General features: G+C 42.2%; 1 protein-coding gene across 2 annotated transcripts in view; it reads right to left on the bottom strand.

Annotated features, from left to right (window-relative positions):
* Nucleotides 1-23,775, bottom strand: part of EXT1 (exostosin glycosyltransferase 1) — a 314,227-nt gene that overhangs the window by 285,039 nt on the left and 5,413 nt on the right. The gene's annotated exons all lie outside the window — the stretch shown is intronic.

Raw genomic sequence — 23,775 nt, 5'->3', positions numbered from 1 at the left:
AGTGGATGTCTTAATGGAATCCTGTTGTGTCCAGGAGTGTGTTTATTTCTAAGCTGTCACACCATGCACCATAACACAATGCAAAAGGGATAATCTCATGTGATAAAGTCTCCCTATTGTCCTAAGAAGCATTGTTCTTCACACCTGGCGGGAAAAGATGCGCTTCTAAAACTGGAGGCCATGAGATAATATCTGAAGATTACAACTGGAAATCTTGTGACTTTATTATTTGAAAAATTCTCCATTTTTCCCTTAGTAAAGAGCTATCTATTCTTTCTCAATCATACCAATGTGGATAAAACTTTGTAGAAATAAAACCATTATAAAGTCATAGTAAGATTGAGTATGCTAAAACAGAGATTTTATCAGATGCCTATGGTTTCTTTTAGCAAGAAAAGGATGGGCTCATTTTTTAAAATGTGGGTATCAATATTCTCTTCAACCAAAAAGTTCCAACTTAACAGATAATGCAACCAAAACACCACTTGGGTCTAAATGTAATTACAGTATTACATAGTGAGTTGACGAGTATGCAATAAAAGTTCTGCAAATCCAACTTTAAGTAACTTTCTCACAAGTTGCCCCTAATCACAGCACCAATAACATGTTGACTGGTTCTCCCAACTTCATTTTGTAATCTCCCTAGCACATTCGAAAGTTCTTCTAAAACTAAAAACAGAGAAGAAAGAATTAAGTTGGTGGTGAGGAAAAGAAGTCTGAAATCTCTGAACAGTGAGACTCGCACGAATGATTAAACTTCTCTTCCAATCAGTTTTTTAATCTGTTACCAGGATATGCAATAGAATACAGTGTTGACGGTTCGAGAAAGTTGTGTACTTCCTAGAGCTGACTGGCAAGACCAATCAGGAGTAGACCTGGTAGAGTTTGAGCGATGGAGAGACTGACGTTCCCCTTTATATTAAGCATATTCTAACTGGATAAAATTCCTACTCAGGACAAAACAATGCCTTTAGCTAAACTCTGAGTCATCTAAGAACCAAATTTGAAATCTAAAGACTTTTGAATGAGCCTGGCACACAAAAAGCACTTAATAAGTACATATTCAAAGCATGAAAGAATAAATATACAGAACAGTCCTCTCCACAATTACAGAATTTTTTTTATGGAGAACACTGCACTATCTTCTTCTTATGTGGTCAATCACCCAACGGTCACCATAAGTATTTAATGATCCTGGTTGTCAATGCCAGTCTAGCCCTAATCCATATTCCAAAAAACAAAGAATTCAAGAACTTAAATCCCAGAGTTATGAGACAGATCCTCTGCCAATGCCCTAGTTGTTATTACCTCAACACCTCTCTTCCTCACCTAAAAGAGATTCATTAGTTCCTATAAAGTCTCTGTCACCCTGGTGTTCTCACTGCCCAGCACATAGGAAGCCCAACAGAGGTTTTCTAAACTCAGGAATCGAGCACTAGTTTTTGTTCAATGGGTCTCAATAAGAGTAAAAGAGGTGCAGGTCTGTATGGAATCTAGAAAGATGGTACAGATGAGCCTGCTTGCAGGGCAGAAACAGAGACACAGACATAGAGAACGAACACACGGACATAGAGAGGGAAGGAGCAGGTGAGATGGGAGCAGGTGAGATGCATTGAAGATTAGAATCGACATATATACACTACCATGTATAAAATACACAGCTGGTGGGAAGCTGCTGTCTAGCACAGGGAGCTCAGCTCAGTGCACGGTGATGACCTATGGGGGTAGTATAGGGAGGAGGCAGGGGTGGATGGCAGGGTGGGAGTGGGAGGGAGGGGGTATATGTATGCATACATACAGCTGATTCACTTTGTTGTACAGCAAAAACTAACACAACACTGTAAAGCAATTACATGCCAAAAAAAAGAAAAGCATAAAGGAGAACACTATCATTCCAGCCTGCTTAAGTCTTGGCTGATGCCTTATCTCTGACCTAATAACCCCAGTAAATTGGACCTGGCAGAACATACCTGTCAGTTTGGCAGGTGGGGGTGGGGAATCAAAGAAATGTACAAATGACTGGTTTTATAACCCAAGCTTTCCCAGACAAGCTCAATGGGGAAGACTCCAAATCCCTGCCTGGGAACCTTGATGAGAACCTAGACCAAGGAAATTATAGGGTTTAGAGAGTAAAGATTCTAACTCTACTGAGCTAAAATAAACAGGTCTTATTCTGTTTATGGTATGGTCTGAAGTGACCATGTTCCAGATGCTACCTGACCCACTGTAAGCCCTCTCATCAGAGTTACTACAAAGCAGCCTGTCCTACCTGCTACAGTCTGAATGTTTGTGTTCCCCAAAATCCACATACTGAAACCTAACCACTAAGGGGGTAGAATTAGGAGGTGGGACCTTTGGGGAGGGGAATCAGTTATTAGGTCAGGAGGGTGGGGCTCTCATGAGAAGGATTAGTGCCCTTATAAAAGAGACACCAGACAGATCCCTCATTCCCCCCCCCCAACATGTGAGGACATAGCAAGAAGGGGTCAGTTTGCCCCATAGAAGAGAGCTTTCACCAGAACCTAATCATGTTTATACCCTGATCCCAGATTTCCACCGCCACAACTATGAGAAATAAATGTATGGCACTTGTAAGCTACCCAGACTGTAGAATTTTGTTAAAGCAGCTTGACCAGATTAAGACACTACCTCTGTACTTGCTACACGGCATCTTCCTCAGGCTTGGCTGTGTGCACATCCATCTTCCTGACCCAACTATAGGCTCAAAGACTGTGGGCATCAGATCTTTGTTCAGCAGTTCTACAAACAAGCAGTAAACTAAACTGGGCATGTTACAGAATTCAGCCACTGTCAAGGTTGCCTGATGGAGCATCAGGGTCACTGGTGAAACCTTCAAGACAGAGACACCCAGAACCCCACTCCTTGAGATGCTGAGTCCTTGCATAGCAATGTTTTAAAATAGTCCCTGGATGACTCTGAAAGCATAATCCAGGCTGAGATCCAAGGCGTGGTGTTAGTTAAGCATTTTCCAGGTACCTGAGCCCAATCTGAGCTAGGGTCAAACACTAACCCTATCTTATTCTTTGAGTGATTCTGGGCAAGTCATTTGACAAGTCTAAGCCTCACCATCCTGTAAAATAGAGACTGACCAATACATACCAAGTGAAACCTTTGCAAGGATAAGTGTGAGTTAAGCATAGTTCCCTCCTGATGATACACTCTTGGTGTTTAATCCAGGTCAGGTATTTGGGCTGGGAGTCCAAAGCACAGGGCTTTCTACAATCCATATTGCACCACAATAGATGTAAAGTGAAAGAGGAGAGTGAAAAAGTTGGCTTAAAGCTCAACATTCAGAAAATGAAGATCATGGCATCTGGTCCCATCACTTCATGGCAAATAGATGGGGAAATAGTGGAAACAGTGTCAGACTTTTTCTGGGCTCCAAAATCACTGCAGATGGTGACTGCAGCCATGAAATTAAAAGACGCTTACTCCTTGGAAGGAAAGTTATGACCAACCTAGAGAGCATATTCAAAAGCAGAGACATTACTTTGCCAACAAAGTTTGGTCTAGTCAAGGCTATGGTTTTCCCATGAGTCATGTATGGATGTGAGAGTTGGACTGTGAAGAAAGCTGAGCACCAAAGAACTGATGCTTTTGAACTGTGGTGTTGGAGAAGAGTCCTAAAAGCCCCTTGGACTGCAAGGAGATCCAACCAGTCCAATCTAAAGGAGATCAGTCCTGGGATTTCTTTGGAAGGAATGATGCTTTTAAAGCTGAAACTCTAGGACTTTGGCCACCTCATGTGAAGAGTTGCCTCATTGGAAAAGACTCTGATGCTGGAAGGGATTGGGGGCAGGAGGAGAAGGGGACGACAGAGGTTGAGATGGCTGGATGGCATCACCAACTTGATGGACGTGAGTTTGAGTGAACTCCGAGAGTTGGTGATGGACAGGGAGGCCTGGCGTGCTGCGATTCATGGGGTTGCAAAGAGTCAGACACGACTGAGCAACTGAAGTGAACTGAACTGAGGATGAGACTTTATTGCTAACAAAGTGCGGATGTTTCAATCACCAGGTATTAGGTATCACCCACTAGCACTTCTCATGCAAATATCTTGTAACAAATTGGTGAAGGGTTAGGAGAAAATGGTTTTGAAAGAGGTGAGTAATGTTCAACTTATATCTTCAAGTTAACAAAACAATACTTGGAGGTCAAGATTATATAGTATGGAGACAAGGATGCCGAGGCTGTTAAAATAATACATAAGCTTCCTTGGTGACGTTGCTTCTCCAAAGGGAACAATGGGAGGAAGGGTGAAGAAAAAGCATAACACCTTCAGAATTTGGATATTATTGTGTGTCCCCATTTTGTTATTAAAGTCATACACCATACCTTAACTCTGACACTATGACAGGCTATACTTTGAGCATCCAACAGAAGCTTCATTAAAAAGTCCAGGTTTCCTTTAGATGGGGTTTTTCTCTCTTCTCATTTTCTCTTGCTTTCTTCCTTCCTTCTTCCCTCCCTCCCTCTTCCTCCCTTCCTTCCTTCCTTTCTCTTAGTATTCTTAGTAGAGAACATATTACATTCGCAGCCTAGTGAAAGACAACACCATTTCTACAATAGAAATCAGTGGGGAAAAATAATTTGCTTAATAGACATTCATTTACTGCAAACTTTAATGGAAGGCATCTATTATATAATTGGGAACTAAAAGCCACATTCTCACATATAGTTACCCATTCTATGTTATTCGTGTGTGTATGTGACTTCACTTATACAAAAAGTGGTGTTTTTACTTAGATAAAATGGAGTTTTTCCACTGCAGAGCATTTAAAAATAAAATGCTTATCTGTCCTGCATTTTCGCCACCAACGAATTCTGTCACTGTGTATTCCCCCGATAATCTATTTTAAAGGGACATTTCAAGCAGCAGAAAAATAAAGAATAATATCCCTTAGATGAATCTGACTTGTAAATAAGGAAAGCTATTAAGTGCTTAGTGTTTTGGGTCTATCGTAAACACTATAAATAATCTCAGACTATACAGCTCACTTGACTTTACCCAGGGAGACTTCCCTGTTTTGGTAAGGAACAGCACCATATTGGGCCAATTTTCTGGAACCCAACCTTTATCCCTTTAAGAATAAAACAAAATAAAAGGTGGGAGGGATGAGGCTGTCAATCAACTAAAATAAAGAGTGTAAGAATGCCAGCAATGCTTGTGTAATGCTATGTCTTGCTCATTAAATGGCTAGTTATGGTTGTCAACTACCTAAAATTTTGTGAACGCACAGAACCAGGTTTTTTCACACCGTCAGTATTTTTATGGGATTGGAAGTCTCTTTGGATAAACCATTTTAAGACCCAGAGTACAAAAATAATCCATCCTGAAAATGCCTTCTATTCTGAGTTCCTGGCATAAAGCTATTGTGTCCAGTGATTTCATATTATGGCCTTCCACACATAAAGGAAATGCTCTGAATCCTAAGGACTAATTATATATCCCCAGACTTCCTCTTTCCACAGAGCTTTTTAATTGGGTACTTTAAGTTGCCAAGTATGTTCAAAAATGGTATTTCAAGTAAGCACGCAAAGTAACTGCCGATCTAGAAGTGGACTATCCAACCTCCCCACTTTGGATAAGGAACTAATGCTCTTATTTAAAGCTATTTGTTTTCCAATAGATGACAACAGAGAAACCAAGTATTAACCTTATTGAATTCATCTGCACTCACAATAATATGAATGTTTTAGTATAATTTCAATGCCAAAAGATAAGGTGAGAAAGGGTTAGAAGTCTAAAATTAGACATCATTACTCAAACTGGACGTAAGTATATGTACTATATAATAGATATATGTACTTTATTACTTCCTGTAAGAAATTAGTTTAATAATAGACAGAATGGGGTAACTATTTAGGGGCTTACCTTTGTGGTAGACTCAGTTATTTTTTAAGCCTCCTTTCTCCGATAAAACCCTGGGCTTTGATTCAAGAGAAAGGGGTCGATATCACATACAAGGCTCTGCAACATCACACAACCACATAAAACTGTCACCGTGAAATACTGCACTGCATGATTTTGTTACTGCTTCTTTTATTCTTGCAGCAATGGACACACAACCTCAGAGGATGAATTCACCACTTCAGGCTCGCACCCAGCACTGGATAGGAACAATAAAAATGGTCTTGGGAACAGGAGCCCCCAGGGATGTAGGCACTACCATCCAATATGACAACAGATCCACCTCTGAATTAATAATTTTTATACTTTCCACAATCTGAGGGGTTTTTTTTCTTCCCTCAGACAGGAGTACTCCTCCATTTCCCAAAAGAAGCCCAACCCCAAAATTAAATCCAATGCTACTAACCAGTGAGCAAATTTCCATCATCAGATATTCATATACTAAAGCTAATACCTTAGCTTCAGATTATAACTATGGTTTTCAAAACAATTATCAGGCATTGGCAGGAATCTTTAACCAAGGATCAGAACATCTGAAAATCCTATCAAAATGTATGCAAAAGTTTGATGTGTGCTTTTTTGAAAAGAAGGTTTTAAAATATACGGAGTGGTTTGTGACCCACCCCTCCAGAAAATCAACACCTGATATAAAATTGTTTCTTTAATTACGGGGAAAAATCATAAATGGAGCTATCCCAATTGAACAGAATATTGAACAGGAAGTAAATATTTCCCCCTTTTTAGCCTAACATGTTTACCTAGAGAGAATGTGATGACAAATCTTTGTCATTTACGCCATAATAGGGAAAAAAAAAGGCTGGATTCATGCATGTAATTGGGAAACTTTTGTTGTTATTATTGTTATGTACTAATGTACAAAAGGGATTCTTTATAGTATGAGCAGAATTTTAAATGCTGGTAGAAACAAGCCCATTCTCAGGCTTATAAAACAAGCCTTTACAGATAATTATGTTTTATTACTCTTCATTTTATGGGGATTGTGTTATACAAAACAAATACCAGATGCCTATTTGTTTTATTCATTTCGGGGAGAAAAAAAAATCTTACAAGTACCTCTGCGAATAGAACTGCTTTTAATTAAACACAATGCACAAGGAGCACATAAAAATTAATACTGTTTGAAGCCAGCAGGTAGAAAGTAAACGTATCACAAAGTAACTGCAGAAGACCCGGCTCCCCACTCCTAGATGAGCTGAGAAAGAAAACACTCCCAGGCTTATTACTCCAGAGCTGAAATCAGCAAGTGATACTATAACAAGGTCATTCATATGCTTGTTTGGGGTAAATTAAGGCCAATATTCATGGAAACATAAAACCTGGAGGTGAGGGGGGTGGGGGGGATAGTCTTAATGGCACCTGTATTAAACCATACCCCACATTACTCTCCTCCTTGAAATCAGGCAGGTCTGCTCTGACCCATTTGGGTAAAGCTGTTGAGATGGAATGAAACAGGTTCATTTCTGCTCCATCAGAAAAATGCAAAGTGATTTTTGGCACGGTTCTGACTTAGTCTGCAAACACCACAGAAGGACATGTCAAACCCTGGCTGCTATCTGATGAATACAGTCATGCTTAAGGGAGGGAAAAAGTAAGGGGGAGACAGAGAAAAGAACAGCCACACTAAAATTTGACAGTTTCTTTCTGACCCCGAAGACATAAATCATATCTGTTCAACTGTCAGTTCTAATCAGAAAGTGAAAACTCAGCATGCAGCATTTTAGTCCCACAATGAGAAACACTTGACTTTTTTTTTTTTCCATTTGCTTTTGCTTTGTTTGCTTTTGATCAAATCAGAGTAAGACCCACTCCCTACCCTAGTCTCAGACTTTTGATATCATCTAACCAGTTATGATTTGTGCTCACTTGTGCCGAGAGAGAAAATAAACAGACACTTTGAAAGTACTATGTGAAGTAGTGCTAAAAAGCTTTTCCAAATTACATTTATTTAAGAGGCCACACCCCAAATTTCACTGTCTGCAATTCTGAATCTCAGAGAAGTCTCAATTTCTGTGAAAACATTTCTTTATTCCTGTACATAGACTTACGTTTTTTCAGTTAACAGACTTTGGTCCTTTAGTTAAATCGACACACTAAACTGTGCATTATTTTTGTATTTTAAAAAGCAATTAAAATCCTAAGGCTTTTTAACCTTTAAAATAGATCTTTAATCAGGCATAGGCAATTGAAAAAAATACACCACTTAAACTACTAGTTATCCCCGCCCTCTCCCCCCAAAAAAACACTCATTTTGCTAGAAGTATACTTAGTGTACCGCTTTTGCTTGGACCAAGAATGGAGGCTAAATATACAGGAAGACAGACTACGATCAGGATTCAAATGCCACACTTGATACCCTGCTGTAACCTAATCAAAGAATTATTTTCACAATAGAATACCATATAGCTATTAAAACGAGGGAGAGATTTGTATGTACTGACATGGAACAGTGCTTGATGTATAATTCAGCGATTAAAAAAAAATTACAAAGGAGGAGATTGTGTGTGTGTGTCTGTGTAAAATAATCCTATTTTCAAGAAAATAAATAATATGCTATGTGCCTTGAAAACAGGATAGATACACTCAACAGTTCAAGATGATATATGGGTGCATTACAGGTAAGTTTCACTTTCTGTAGCATCTGAACTTTGAACAGTGCTCAAATATTAGTTCTGCAATCTGCAATCGTAATTAAAAAAACTTTCTTTTCTGAAACACTCACTGGATTGTGGTTTACGCTATAGCTTTGGGTGGCTCTATCTTAAAAGTTAAATGTAAACTCCAGCTTCTGAGATAAGAACCCTTAAGAGTTAGAACAGCTTGATTTGAATGGCAATAAGAGGGGTGACGTAGGATAAGGGAATTAGGGAACAGGAAGAGAGAGAGAAAGAGAGAGAGAGTGTGTGTGTGTGTGTGTGTGTGTATGCATGTGCACACAACCCTCACAGGAGGGAGGGAGGGTTACTAAAAAAAAGACGAACTAAAGAACTAAAAAGCAGCGGCAGAGAGTAGGGTGGGTGACTCAGACGAGAGGGAGGGTTTTCGTGAACAGCCACAAAGAAATGCCTCTGACAGTCCCTGGTTAACAGCCAGAGAGGACCCAGGAAAAAAGAGGTGTGTAAAACCCATCCCTGTCAAAAGGCGGTGGGAGATGACAGGAGCTGCTCTTCAGAGAAGTGAGTGGCAATGGAAGGCCTGGAAGAAAAGAATGAAGTAGCCTAGAGACGAACCCTGGAAGCTGAAAGCCCGCTGGCAGGAAACAGCCCCGGGTGCATGAGGCCACAGAACTGCATCCCTGGGTCTTCCGTGTACAGTCTCTGAGGATGGGATTAGAGTTCAGAAAGGCTGAGGGCACCAAGAGTTGTTGGCTCAGCACGGTAGGCGGTGCCCCATTCATTAGCAGACAGTGGGGATGGAGATTCTGGTCCCAGCAGCAAGGCTGGTCCCTTCCTGGGAGGGGGCAACAGAAACACCAAAGGAGTGAGCAGAGGCTTCTTCTCCTGTGGAGCTGTCAGGAAAGTCCACCACACTTCCCTACAAGGAATTCTCTCTCTCGGCCTGCCCTCCAGGAGGAAGTGAACTTTGAAGCAATAGAAACTGTACCTGGCCAAGAACCGAGGCCTTAGACAACACAGTGCAGCTCAAGGGCCATAAAGCAGGCTTTGCAGGATATTACGGAATTACGACCGGGAACCTACCCATAGCTAAAATGACAGTCAGAGACACAAGTTATTTCAAAGCTGCAAATCATCATCTGATTTTGGTGAATCTCTAACTTCACAGGGCTTCCCTTGTGGCTCACCTGGTAAAGAATCCACCTGCAATGAAGGAGACCCAGTTCAATCCCTGGGTCAGGAAGATCCCCTGGTGAAAGGAATGGCTACCCACTCCAGTATTCTTGCCTGGAGAATTCCATGGACAGAGCAATCTGGCAGGCTGCAGTCCACGGGGTCACCAAGAGTTGGACACAGCTGAGCAACTAACACTATACTTAACCTAATGTTGGGGGGGCAAAGAAGGGGGGATTCTTCTAAACCTACTTTTTCTATTCAATATCCCCTTTGGGTTGCTTATTCCAAACAAAATGAAAAAATTCTATTAAGTTCCAAAAGTCTTTCTTTCCACATTTATAGGTCACCATGGCCAAAGATCCTCATTGGACAAATATTTCTAGAGGAGCTACTATATGCTCAGCACTGTGTTAATACCAGGAAAACAGATGAAAAACAAATACACAAGTCTAAAGATGAAACTTATGATTTAAGTCTTACTTAAGTCCAAGTAGAATACAAAGTATGAAACCTCCAAAAAACTTTGTGATCAAAAGATGTCTGGAGGCAAATAGTAGAGAGAGAGCCTATTACGGTTACTCTTCCACCATGAAATGAGGTGCTATGTACTTGGATCCCAGTAAATTTTTTGGCTCCCTTGGTCTGTATTTGAAAAAGATAGATACTAAAGAAAAATTAAACTAAAAAACAATATTTTTTTAAAAAACAAAAAATTCCAGTATATACACCATAGTCTTACCTTCATCTGTTTGGGTTCTGGAATTTCTAGAGCAAAGAAAGGACTTCAATGGGCTAATCAAATGCAGTAAGATTTAACTAAGTACCTAGCAAGTCAGCTACTGAAGTGGGGGGTGAACTTTGGGGGTACAAAGGAAAAGGAACCAGCTTTACCCAAGTATACACCTAGAGAGACAAAATAGGTATCTACGGAGACAAAACCTAAATAATTACAATGCACAGTAGAATGATGTAAGGTTTAAAACTGCCCCAATCTAAATTCCAGAACTTCCCCAGGCCCTGAATGACAGGACATAAGGAGGTCCCCCAAAGCTTGCTGACCTCTAACAGAGGGGTGAGGAAGCTTCAGAGAGTCCGTGCACACGTGATGGAAACAGGCCCTTAGGTTACCACCTCAGCTGCTGTGTGCGGACAGAGCAATGCTTAATCCAGGCTTCTGCTGATGAGCTTGGTGATAACCAGGGAATGCCCTGGGCCTGTTGATTTATGCTCCACTATCTGAAAAATCACTCGGCCACTTTTCTACCCCCTCAAGGGGAATTCAAATGACAGGTTTCAAATGACAGGTTTTACACCAGTCCTGAACCAAGGAGCAGACTGAGAAAGCTGCTGTACCTGGGAATTCCAAAGCAAGTATCTTAGATGTTAAAAGACATGTCAAAAAATCCAATTAGTTCACCTCATCTAATTAAATGAGCTAACTGGAAATACAAAATGATCCTTTTATCTCTACTACTACCTAAATCTGCAAGTCAGCTTACTGGGAGAAAGAAAAGCACTTTTTATTTTGTGGGGAAGAGATGAGCGCACTGTGGGACAAGGAAAGGGGGACAAAAAAAAAGTTCCTGATTCTTGGTAGAAAACAATATGCAACACCGACCCAATAATATTCCCAGAAAAAAAAATTTTTTTGAATATTTCCTCCACATACAAACACAAGATTAGAGTCGCTATTATGAATAAAATACACATCTGCTTATTCTCTGCAGCCAAGCAGTATTATGTTTGAGATGACGGCGGAAGGTCCCACTTACATTTAATGAACTGTCCCTAGAGTCTCTTTTGCAAAAGCTGATGTTAAAGAACACGCTATAGGATTCCGTGATTTACAACAAGGATACGATCCTGTTCTTTTGGGGGCGGGAGGATGTAATAAAGTGCCAAGGGATAAGGTGTGGCCCGTGTGGTACATGTTAATCACACAGTCAGGCCCGCTTCAGTATGGAATAAAGTAGGAATCAGATCACATCTGGATTTGGTGGCAGAAATGGTTATTTCAGAACAGCTCCTACCACATGTTTGTTCATAATTGCAGCTGTGTCTCTTGAGAGAAAGAATGAAAATATAAATTACGATGTGTCTGAACCCTCCCAGATCTTCAGAACACAGGCTAAAATTTCCTCCCCAACGTTCACCCTGACTGCAATTACAAGTTTATCATCAAGGGTAGGTACAGCGCTGCTTTAACTTAGCACGCAGAAAGGGTCCAGGGGTCTGGTTCCTGCTGCAGCTGATAATGCCTTCCTAAAGAAAAGCCATCAATTGTTAACTATCATGCAAATGTGGGAAAGTAGAAAGTTATTCACTGTTATCACTTCCTGATTTGCTAAGTACCCCATCGTGAGGGGACTGCGCCTCCATCTACTTGAATTGAGAGAAAAGAAAAAAGAAAAACAAATAGTATTATCTTCTCTGTCTCAAGCAGGTTTGGCTCAGAAGGTCATTTCAGGTGATGCCACCAGCACGTCTGCCAGTGTTTTACTGCTTTTTCAAAAAGCAGGAACAATGGATGGAAGCGGGGGTGGGCGAGGATGGATACGTGCATGTGTATGACTGGATCATTTTGCTGAGCACTTGAAACTATCAGAACGTTGTTAATCGGCTATACTCCAAGAAGAAATAAAAAGTTTAAATAAGGAAAAAAAAGAGGCAGGAACAAGAAGATTCATGTCATCGCTCAGCTTCACAGAATGGGTGGGAAGCATGATGTGTACGTTTGCAAAAGAAAAAAAAATTCTAAGACATTAAGTCATATTAGTGATCTGCATCCTTGGTGAAACAACTTCTGGGAAATGAAAATCTGTTGTATTTTGGCAACAGTTACAACAGGTGGTTGGAATTCTGGGCACTTGCCAAACCACCTAGAACTTCTATATGACTAGCAAGCTACTGTATCACACTGCAGGTTACAGTTAGACTGAGCTATAAACAGAGCCAATGGAAGAAATGAAAGGGATGATAAATAGACACAAGGGGTAAATCGGAAACTGTACAAGACAAACGTGATTCAATGGCACAGGAAGATTAACGACAGTAACAATGGTTACTGATCGCTTACTGTGTAAGCACTGTTCTAAGCATCTTATGTGTAATATTCACTCAGTCCTCACAGTCACAACCCTATGAAGTAGGAGTTAGTATCATCCGCATGTTATAAGTGAAGAAATGGGAGGAAAGAAGACACCCAGGGTTTCATGGCTGGTGGCAGAACCACCATTCAAGCCCCTGGCTTCCAGAGCCCAAGTGCATGACCTCCATGCCACACGGTCACACTCCTGGAAGTCAAGAGGCAGGTGCTCCATTCCCTGTTCTGTCATAACCAGCCACATGACCTTGGGCAAGTTGCCCAACTTCCCTGGATCTCTACTTCCTTATCTATATAATACAAGAGTTACATCAGATCTTTAAGATGACGCCAATGAACTTATTTCTCCTCCTTCCAGATAAAACTGACACCGCGATAGCATGACTGACACCAGGCTCCTCTCCTCAGATGAAGAGACAGATGCAAAGACACACAGATGTGTGTACAGACAGACCTGCCAGCTCCAATCAGGGGCGAACTCACAGGACTCTGTGCAAGAAAACCAGTAAAGGGAAACCTGAGGACCCAGCGAGGCCCAAAGTGTCACCAACACCCCTAGAATACCTACTTCATACTTGGAATTTAAGAGCACTTAATCTCTGAGCTTATTTTTATAAAAACTTTAGATTTATTTTGACAGTATCATTTACAGTAGCCAAGACACAGAAACAACCTAAGAACAGATAAAGGAAATGTGGTCCATATACACAATGGAATATTATTCAGCCTTAAGAAAGAGGGAGAGCTTGCCATCTGGGACAACACAGATCTTGAGGGTATTATGCCAGGTGAAATAAGTCAGAAAAAGACAAATACCATATGATAGTCATACCATATGAATACCACTTGTGAATAAAAAGGTGGTCAAAAAGTACAAACTTTCAGTTTTAAGATAAATGGTCCTGGGGATACAATGTATAGCATGGTATCTAGAGTTAACAACACTGTAACGTGTGTTTGAAAGCTCTTAAGAGAGTAAGTCTTAAAATTTCTCAGCACAAGAAAAAAAGTTGTAAAAATGTATGGTGATAGATGTTAACTAAACTTACTGTATAACCATTTCACAACATATACATATTGCTAACATATAGGAGGACTTCCCTGGTAGCTCAGACGGTAAAGAATCTGCCTGCAATGCAGGAAATTCAGGTTTGATCCCTGCACTGGGAAGATCCCCTGGAGAAGGGAACAGTTACCCACTTCAGTATTCTTGCCTGGAGAATTCCATGGACAGAGGAGCCTGGCACAGTACGTGTATATATATATAATATTCTACAATATATCTATATAAATCTTCATTTGGCAAATCATTATGATGTACACCTAAAACTAACACAATGTTATATGTCAATTATATCTCAATTTTTCAGAAAGGTCTCTTTTGATATTTCATCCTTGTTATTCTCTTTTCAGGGAAGGCAATGGCACCCCACTCTAGTACTCTTGCCTGGAAAATCCCATGGATGGAGGAGCCTGGTAGTCTACAGTCCATGGGGTCGCTACGAGTTGGATGCGACTGCATGACTTCACTTTCACTTTTCAATTTCATGCATTGGAGAAGGAAATGGCAACCCACTCCAGTGTTCTTGCCTGGAGAATCCCAGGGACGGGGGAGCCTGGTGGGCTGCCGTCTATGGGGTCGCACAGAGTTGGACACAACTGAAGTGACATAGCAGCAGCAGCAGCATTCTCTTTTACCCTACTTGGGTCACTTCTTAGAGGTGGCTAAGTCTAAAATAAGTGGAGGAAAATACTACTCCTTCTCTGAACTTTACTAAACATTTAGGTACTTAAATTTTATCTTCATATAGAATACTATTCAATTTTTTAAAAAACATGTAATATAGCTCTACAATCTAAATACAGAGCATATTATACATTTCCAGTCTCTGAATCAATAAAAGACTGACGACCCTACACTTACAGATTTGCAACATTACACTTGCAATGCTTAAAAACGCAGTTATCATAAAAGGTGTTGCTTAAAGGTAGCTTTTTTAATGCAGTGTGAATTTTAAAGGAGCATGTGGCATTTAAGAAATGATGTCTTCAAGAAAAATTTATTCTCTGTTGCTCAGTAAAGCTGAAGCATCTTGGTATTAGATCCGTTCTGATTAGATTTTCAGATTGCTTCAGATATACAGACCTAGAAATCATTTTGGAAAATGACCTTCCCAAGCTTTGTAAAAACATAAAATATAATTCATATTTAATCAAGTGTCATATGATGGCCACCAAACCAGAATCCTTATTTAAGACCTACTAAGAAGCCAAGTAAGTGTGATCCAGTGTCTTCTCTCTGATCTACACACCTTGAATACTTCTACGCAATATCCGAACAATTCCACAAGCTAACACAAACAAGTCAGCAGATTTTTACAGGCAGGAAATGGAGGCCAATGAGAGAAACAATGGAATACCTTCCCTCTGCTTTTTTTCCCCTTTGCTTTTTAATTAAATGATAAATCTCAATATGAATTCATTAGAAGCCTGATAGCTCAATTAAGCACCGTGTTACTATATACTCTGGGGCAACACTTCAATATCAGTTAACAGAGTTGGGATGTAACCTGAGCAGGAAATGAAAGCCAAAAGTTATATTCGACCTACCATTTGGGAGAAAAATTGCAATTAAGGGGGGACAGAAAGTCCCAATATCTACAGACTGTTAAAATTAAATGACAAAAACACCATAATGGTTTCTCCTGTAGCAATAAATTCCTTAGATTCACATTACATAGTAAAGCCTGTCAGTTCATTTTAATTTGGTTTCACCGATAGCTTATTCAACAGAACAAGAACAAAAAAGAAAAAGAAAGGAAACTACTGTGGAGGGGCAGAAAAAGGTTATTGGGAGAAATATCCCCTTTGGAAATAAAAAGAAACTGGGTGAATCAGTAAATGATGCACTTGGGGAGAGCACGGGGATTCCTGGGCTGTAAACCAAAGACAGGGACACCTACAGACCCATACATTGAATCGATAGTCAGCCGCATTTTGATTAAACACAGTAATCAAATAAATACATGTTAAAGAAATGTAATTAAATACATGTAAAATAAATGAATAAGTGTGATTTACCAAATTAATTTTTTAAATTTACAAATAAACGTAACTTGTTTAAATAAATGTAATTTCTCTTTTTCATTTACCCACCAAAAACTGAGTGCCCAGTGTGGGTGGGTCAGGCACAGTGCTAGGCTGTGAAGATACATCAGTGACTGGGCTCAGTGTCCCTTTACCAGCAGGGCCTTCCTGCCCCCACATTTACTGTAAATGCCCCACTCCCATTCTCACTGTGCATCCACATCACGTGGTGAGCGTTTCTAAACACCTGAACTTCATCCCCCAAGAGTCTGATTGGCCAGGACTAGGACCTGGGCCCCGTTTCCAGAAGTTCCCCAGGTTGAGAGCCAATATCTTCACCCCTTTCCATAGGTTGTTTTCTTCCCAGGATCCAAAGCTTTCTAACATAGGCCACAACAGACATGGTTATCAGTCTCCAATCGTTAGACTGGGGCCATCACAGGGCAGGAATGTGTGTCTGTTTGGGTCAGTGTTGAATCCCCAGTGCCTGGAAAACAGCAGGTGCTCAGTAAGTATCAGCTGAGTAAGTTCAGTGAAAAACCAACCTGAATCCTCCCCTTAGGGCCTATACAATTTCTGGAAAGAGAGAAAAACAGATAGTTAAACAAATGGAAAAAAACACAGCCGTGCCAGGTAGAACAGTTCTACAAAGGCCCAAAGCAGGGGATTGTGAGATGTCTGGGGCCTCAAGGAAGTGACTCTGGAAGAAATGAACGGAGCAGGGGACAGCTGTCCAAGAGAGAGACAGGAGGGCATGCAGGGAAAAGGAGGAAGAGGAGGAATGAGACTCCACTAAGAGCCTGAGGACAGGAAGGCAGGTGGAGCTGCACCTGCTCCAGCCCCACCCCCAACATACTGTATGGATGAACAAGAAGCCTCGAAGGCAAATCCCAGTACCATGGTGGCACGGTCCTATGTTTATCAGTGCTGCTGCGGATGCTTCCCACCAGTCTGTCAGAATGCCAGCATTTATGCAGGATGTATGAAATCCATTCCAGATTTTCACCCATTAGTCCCCATGCTGGACGCCCCTAGAAAGGGGAAAAAGCAGGACATGTGCCCCAACGCACCATCCAGGCAGCCTCTAAGCTCTAGACAAGTGGCTCTTCATCCCCTTATGGGCACGTTCTCTCTCTAATTCCTAGCCTCCACACTCCACACCTGGGGCAGCTCTTTACCTGAGCCCAGGGCCCAAGTCACTCGGAAGATTAGTCAATCAAGAATAACTAGCATCACAGGCCCACACAGCAATACCAGAAAACTTCGTATTTCTCATTACAGTATTGATATGTATCATAAAACCCCAGAAATCTGAGTTAGCAACAAATACCAGAACTTTGATACAAATCCCAAGGACATCCCTTGTACCCCGAGCCCTTGGGGAACTTGCTGAGCTTAGTTTTAATAGATAAGCTTTCAAATGGAGAGCTTCTTTTGAGGGCCACCAAAATATTTTTATTTTCACCACAGGGGTTAAAAAAAAAAAGTTATAAAACTCATTACATGCTCCCTGACTTTCTTAAACAAAGGCCAGTGTACACAAGTGATGGTTTGTGGTCGGCACTATGCCATGGCATAGTTTATCCAATATTTACAGGAGCTCTGGTCAGTGTGACCGCCACAGAGCTAGGGGACAGGACCCACAGGCACACGTATGGGATATCTGTAGGACACGCTCAGGCTCTGGGCCAGCTGAGCTTAAATGGCAGGGCTTCTTGGATGGATAAGAAGATGTGGTACACATATATATATATATATATATATATATATATACACACACATAAAATAGAATATTACTCAGCCATAAAAAGGAACGAAATTGTGTAATTTGTAGAGATATGGATGGACCTTGAGACTGTCATAAAGAGTGAAGTAAGAAAGAAAAATACCGTATAATATCACTTATATACGGAATCTAGAAAAACGATACAGATGAACTTATGTGCAAAGCAAAACTAGAGACACAGATGTAGACACAAACATATGTACGGATACCAAGAGGGAAAAGGGACAGTGGGATGAATTGGGAGACTAGCACTGATACTACGTATAAACTTAGTAACCAATGAGAACCTACTGTAGAGCACAGGGAACTCTACTCAAGGCTCTGTGATGACATAAATAACAAGGAAATACAAAAAAGAGGGAAAATATGTATATGTATGGCTGATTCACTTTGCTGTACAGCAGAAACTAACACAACATTATAAAGCAACTACACTCCCATAAAAATAAATTTAAAAAAAAAATTTCAGGGCTTCTTTACTTCTTCTGGGTGTTGCCACTTCCCGGCCTGCTTCCTTCTATTTGGGTTGCCAGCTGTCCCTTCTTCCCAGACCTGCCTTCCCAAGAATCCCTCTCTCTTTAAATTGATTGCTTTGAATCTGCTGTGGGCTAAGAAACCAGATAACCAAGCTGGTTAAAACTGTCTCTTCTTCAGTAAGATGAAATAAATTCTAGGTGAGAAACACGAGTGATATTCTATAAATCAATCACGCTATTGTTGACGCATGTGTGTGGTCTTTATGACATCAACTCCAGCTGTGCAGAAGCAACAGACGCCAACGTGAAGAACGTAGGCGCAGAATGCCAATGGCCCTTGGTTGGTACCCCTGCTGTGTGCACTTAGGCAAGTCACTTATAAAGATTCTCTGAACTTTGTTCTGCATCTCAAATGCATATCTTCCTGCTTGGGTGGACATAAAGATTCAAGAAGATACCGCCCATTACCCAGCACATGGTACGCTCTCAAGAATGCTATCATCATCATCAACCAGGCTCAAATCTGTCAGTGCCAACAGGATATGGCTTCAACAGTGTTTACCACAGCCAACTTCCCCTAACCACAGCCCCCGTTTCAGGAAGCAACTTTAGGCTGCTCTTTGCAAAAGGATAGCCACCAATTCAATCAAGAATGACAATCTGACAGGGCAGCCTTTTAACTGATGAGGTTGCCACCAGACCTAGAGACGTGGCCTAATACAAACGGCTCTCCCTTGAAGGAGTAAGGATCCCCAGGGCAGCCAAGCAGGCTGGTTTCATCCAGCGCCTGCATGAGAGAATTCAGGAAGGACTGGCCCGTGGTTGGCAGACACACACAGGGACAGAGGTGCCAGCCAGGGCAGAGATGAAGGTCCAGATGGAGATACCCAGGTGTTGTGCTGGGTCCTGAGAACTCACTGGAGCAGTTCCAGTCCAGCTTCTGTTCCCTGTGCCCTTCACAATAAATCCTGTGACCTAAGGTGGCCTGAGTGGTACTCTGCTCTTTGCAACCTAAGGGCCTGTGGAACCAACCCATGCGGTATTCTCCCAAAAGTTACCCTCAACTGATCAGGGTGCCGAAGTCACCTGCAAAAGTGACCATCCGCATTCTTGGAGCAGTCGCCCAGGAAACTTGGAGGATGTGGAGGCAAGGCAGTGCCTGACTGCCCCAGAGACAGCCCACTCCACCTTCTCGTACCCTTGCCCCAGCCCACCTGCAAGCTCCAATGCCCATCTTCATCTTTCCACAGCCCACAGAAACAATGGGTAGCCTTCCAGAGCACCTACCACAATTTCCTGAGGATTACACATCAAGAGAGAGGTGAGCAGTTATTTCTGTGGCTTAGTAAAGAGCCAAGTTATGAAACAAAGCAAACCTCTGTGGCTGATTAGAAAATGGCAGGAAGATGGTTTTTAATAAACACCACCACCTTGCAGAGCACATTAGCATTTACCAGTTTTTGCATCAGAAGCATGCACCCACACTACCTCCTTTCAATGTCCCAGCGAGGGGTTGTGATCCCCACTCACAGATGTGGAAACTGAGGCTGAGAGGTTCATCACCTAGTCCAGAAATGTGTGTGGGTCAGTGACTTCCCTGGTCCAGGGTCGCTGCACTCTTCTAAAGGGCTTTGAGGGAAACAAGAAGGTACACAAGACAAGCAAAGTTCTCCAGAATTCTCACTGCTGCTCAAAGCAATTACGATGCAAAGAGAGCCTAACTAACTAGGCCTAAGGAATTCGGTTCACTTTGTTTTCTCTCTTGGTTTTTTGCTTTCTTCTTTTCTTGGCCACACAGAGAGCCTTGTGGAATTTTAGTTCCCTGACCAGGGATTGAACCCAGGCCCTCAGCAGTGAAAGCGCTGAGCCCTAACCAATCCCCCCCTGATTTGGTATTTAAATCACTTAGAATAGTGCCTCATTTGCACTTAGAATCCCAGATCTGACCTGGACACCCCTCAGGCAAAGCCACTACCTCAATTCACCTCCAAAGAACTGTAAACTCAACAACCAAAGAGAAAAGAGATGAGGGACTTTGAGCGACTGATACAATTAACTTAAAAAATGACACCTACCCAGGTTAGGCCCACAGATTCTGAGATCCCAGGAAAGGACTGCAGAATGCAGGGAGGAAGAAGTCTACTCAGTAAGAGACACAACAGGGGGTTTTGGCTCCAGCAAAAACAAAACTTCAAAGGGACCAGAGCTGTGGGAGCTTCAAAGACCCCCTGCAGGACCAATTAACACCTACAAATGTTTATCTAAGCAGTCATTTCATGATGGCTACTTCTCTAAATGGGTGCTCAGACTCACCTCAAGAACAGCTATTCCTCCAAAAGGGATCTGGGTGGGGGCTGGGAGGAAGGAAGTGCTGTATTTTCCGAGAGAGACCTTAGTCAAGAAGAAAACAAATCCTCAGTACAGTGACATTCATCACAGGCCCAAGTACAAGAAAAGACGGGAAACAAGTTAAATCTGTTAACTCAGAAAATGGAAATCAACTAGGATATAGCCATGAGTTACTAAAAAGAACTATGCAGCCATTAAAAATCCTATTTTAATATTTTAATAGGCTTTTCCTATTTAGAGGGAGAGAAAAATGCTCTGGGATAATGTTAAGAAAAAAGCAACATGTAAAAATACATTTAAAGTCGGACTCTGACTTTATAAAACCCACTGAGGAGGCTGGCCGGAAGTTTGCTGTGTTCACTCCTGGATGCCCCAAGCTCCAACACCTATGTGTCTGGCACAAACAAGACACTGAAAGAAAATGTGTCAGATTCATTGTTTACTATTAATTAAGCAGTAATTAACATATCTGTAGAAGGTACTTGGATATGCAGAGACAGAATGACATAATCACAGAGGTGTACATTTTGGTTATAAAAGGTGAGCTTCTGAAGTTTAACAATAGTGGTGAGCTCTTATTGTGGGGATTAGAGAAGAAACTTATTTTCATATTCCTATCTTTTGCATTTGCCTAATTTTTCACAAAAGCTCTGCATGCTGGTTGTGGTTGTGGTAGTCACTCAGTTGTGTCCGACTCTGAGACCCCATGGGCTGCAGAGCCCACCAGGCTCCTCTGTCCATGGGGCTCTCCAGGCAAGAATACTGGAGTGGGTTTCCATTCCCTTATCCAGGGGGTCCTCCCGACCCAAGAATCAAACCCAGGTCTTAGGCTCTGCATAACTCATAATTTTTTAACCACTGTTTTTCCATAGGGATCCTGAGGGTAGAGAGTAGTGGTGTGCTATGCTCTAGAAACTTGGCCCATTCTGTCTGAAGTGGAACCTTCCAGCGGGTCTCCCACTTCTACAGGATCACCCCTTCTTACCTGGGGCAACGATCACTCCTGTACCATCTCACAGGTTCCCTGACACCTAGTGTGGTCACTCCAGTACACTCTCACGGGTTCACTGACACCTGGGAGAAGGCAAACTCCGCAAGGTGCTATCAGTGAGGGCAAAGGTCACATACCATTCACTGCCTCACTTGTCTGGGAAGAGCTTTAGGAGAGAATGAAAGCCAGAATCTACACAGAGTTATTAACAAGCCTTGAACTGAATGGAAGAGTTGAAGGAGTTCAATGCTTTTGCTGTTCAGCCATTAAGTTGTGGTCTGACTCTTTTCCATGGCATGAACTGCAGCACGGCATGCTGATAAATGGGGCCATCTTGATCCCATCTCTGAGCCAAATTTTTCCTTGGAAAACATGTATAGAAAGGAAATCGGGGGGGGGGGGGGGGCGGGTGGAGAGATATGATGCACAAACACTGGAACGATATTAAACTCACACACAACTGTGAACAGGCAGACATGTTGTTTGGCTCTTTAAGGTGGTAACGTCCTGTCGAGGGAGCACTGTCTTCGGCATTCAGAATGCCTGGTTTGGACACCACCGAGTCCTCACCGGACGCAACTGTGGCTCCTTACTTGACCTTCTCGAGGCCTGCACTCCTATCTGTAAAATGGAGATCTTACACTGGTTGAAAGGCTTAAGGCGCTAATAAAGGCAACCTGACGTCAGGCACTGGACAAACGCCATGCAATTGTGAGGAGGTCCTTGCGCATTAGAGGAACTTGGTCACTGGGCAGAAGAGCTTTGAAGGAAGACCAGATGGTTGTTGAGCTCAAGGAAATGCGAACTCCTATGTTCACATCCAGGCACAAACATGCTCCAGAGTCTGGGGCATCTAGTGACCACTGAGCCAGAGAGGTTCCTCTGAAGAAGCGGGAAAATGACGGTCAGGAGGGAGCAGCAGGCTTCAGAGAAATGAGAGGAGCCACACAGCTTGGGCTGTAGCCCCCATTCAGGCCCCACAAGCTGTGCAGCCTACAATGATGCACCTCACCAGAGCAGGCCTCAGCTCATGCACCTGGAACGGAACGTGGCCTGACGAGACACCCGTGAGCAGAGGAGCCAGGCCCTACCAAGCACAACCTTTGGTGTTACCTTGGCATACTCAAGGTCATTGTCAGCAGGTGTCTCATTGTCACAATTCTGGGGAGGCACATCCACAGGCCTTCCAACAAAGGGAACACGCGTTTTGGCCAAGTCTGTGCCATCCAAAGCTGATGTCACAGTCACGGGGACGACCAACGTGGCCTCTCACAGGCAGGGCCTTCCTAGCAAGCCATTCTCTGCAGGCTTAGGTCAAGGCCTCTACTGGCAATGGACATTTGTTGAACTGGACTCAATCAATCTACAGTGTCTTTAGCAGTAGCACACAGAACCCCAACCTTTAGGGATTCCTTACAAACCAGGTTCTTGAGCTCTCTCCAGAAAGCAAGTTCAGAGGAATTGAGAAAAGTGTGGGGGTTGGGGGCGGGGGGTAATGGGGAAGAGTGTTAGAGAAAGTTTAAGAACCTCAGTTCAAGAAGACACAATTGTCAACTTCAAGATTAGCCTAGGGCTGGCCTTAGCTTTATTTTAAAACTGTGACTTTGTGGTTTATTTTAGAAATGTGTTGGTGCTACTGTACACCTGTGGGGGAAAGGGTGCTTCTACATTTAAAACCTGAGAAGCACAATTTCCACCTTTCATGCCTCCAAGGTTCCCTGCTGGATCGCAAACTGGCTCAGGTGTCTAGGAACATAGCTTGGGAAAAGGGGGAATAAACACATCATTTACTTGTACACATTTTGTGCTTGCCATGAATGCATCTGAATTCAGCTTCTCATTCAGTGAATTAATTCCTTGAGGCCAAACTGAAAGGTTCCCACAACTCCTACTCAGACACAGCAGCTCCAGGGACCTCCAACTTAGTTGGCAATGAAAAGAAATATGCAAGCCCAAGAGCAAAAGTTCTCAAGTCTGACAATGCCCTTTAGTAGTGGCTGTGCACCAACTCCTAAAACTAGATGACAAATTATACATCTATGTGCCTTCTTTTTTTTTTTCCCACAAAGCTTGTCCAAAGTCTTTATCAGCTTCCCAAATGAGTCCAAGAGAAATCCTATAAGAAACACCATCAACAAGGACCTTCCAGTGTCTGGAGAGCTTTCAAGTGTGTCTGTAATTAAAGATAGAATATTGTAGGTCAAGGAAGAGAAAGTCAGAAAAAGGTTTACTTTCTAGGACT

This window comes from Bos taurus, chromosome 14 (genome assembly GCF_002263795.3).
Source record: "Bos taurus isolate L1 Dominette 01449 registration number 42190680 breed Hereford chromosome 14, ARS-UCD2.0, whole genome shotgun sequence".
Lineage (NCBI taxonomy): Eukaryota > Metazoa > Chordata > Mammalia > Artiodactyla > Bovidae > Bos > Bos taurus.
The sequence above is the reverse complement of the archived record's forward strand: the minus strand, read 5'-3'. Positions and strand labels throughout refer to the sequence as shown.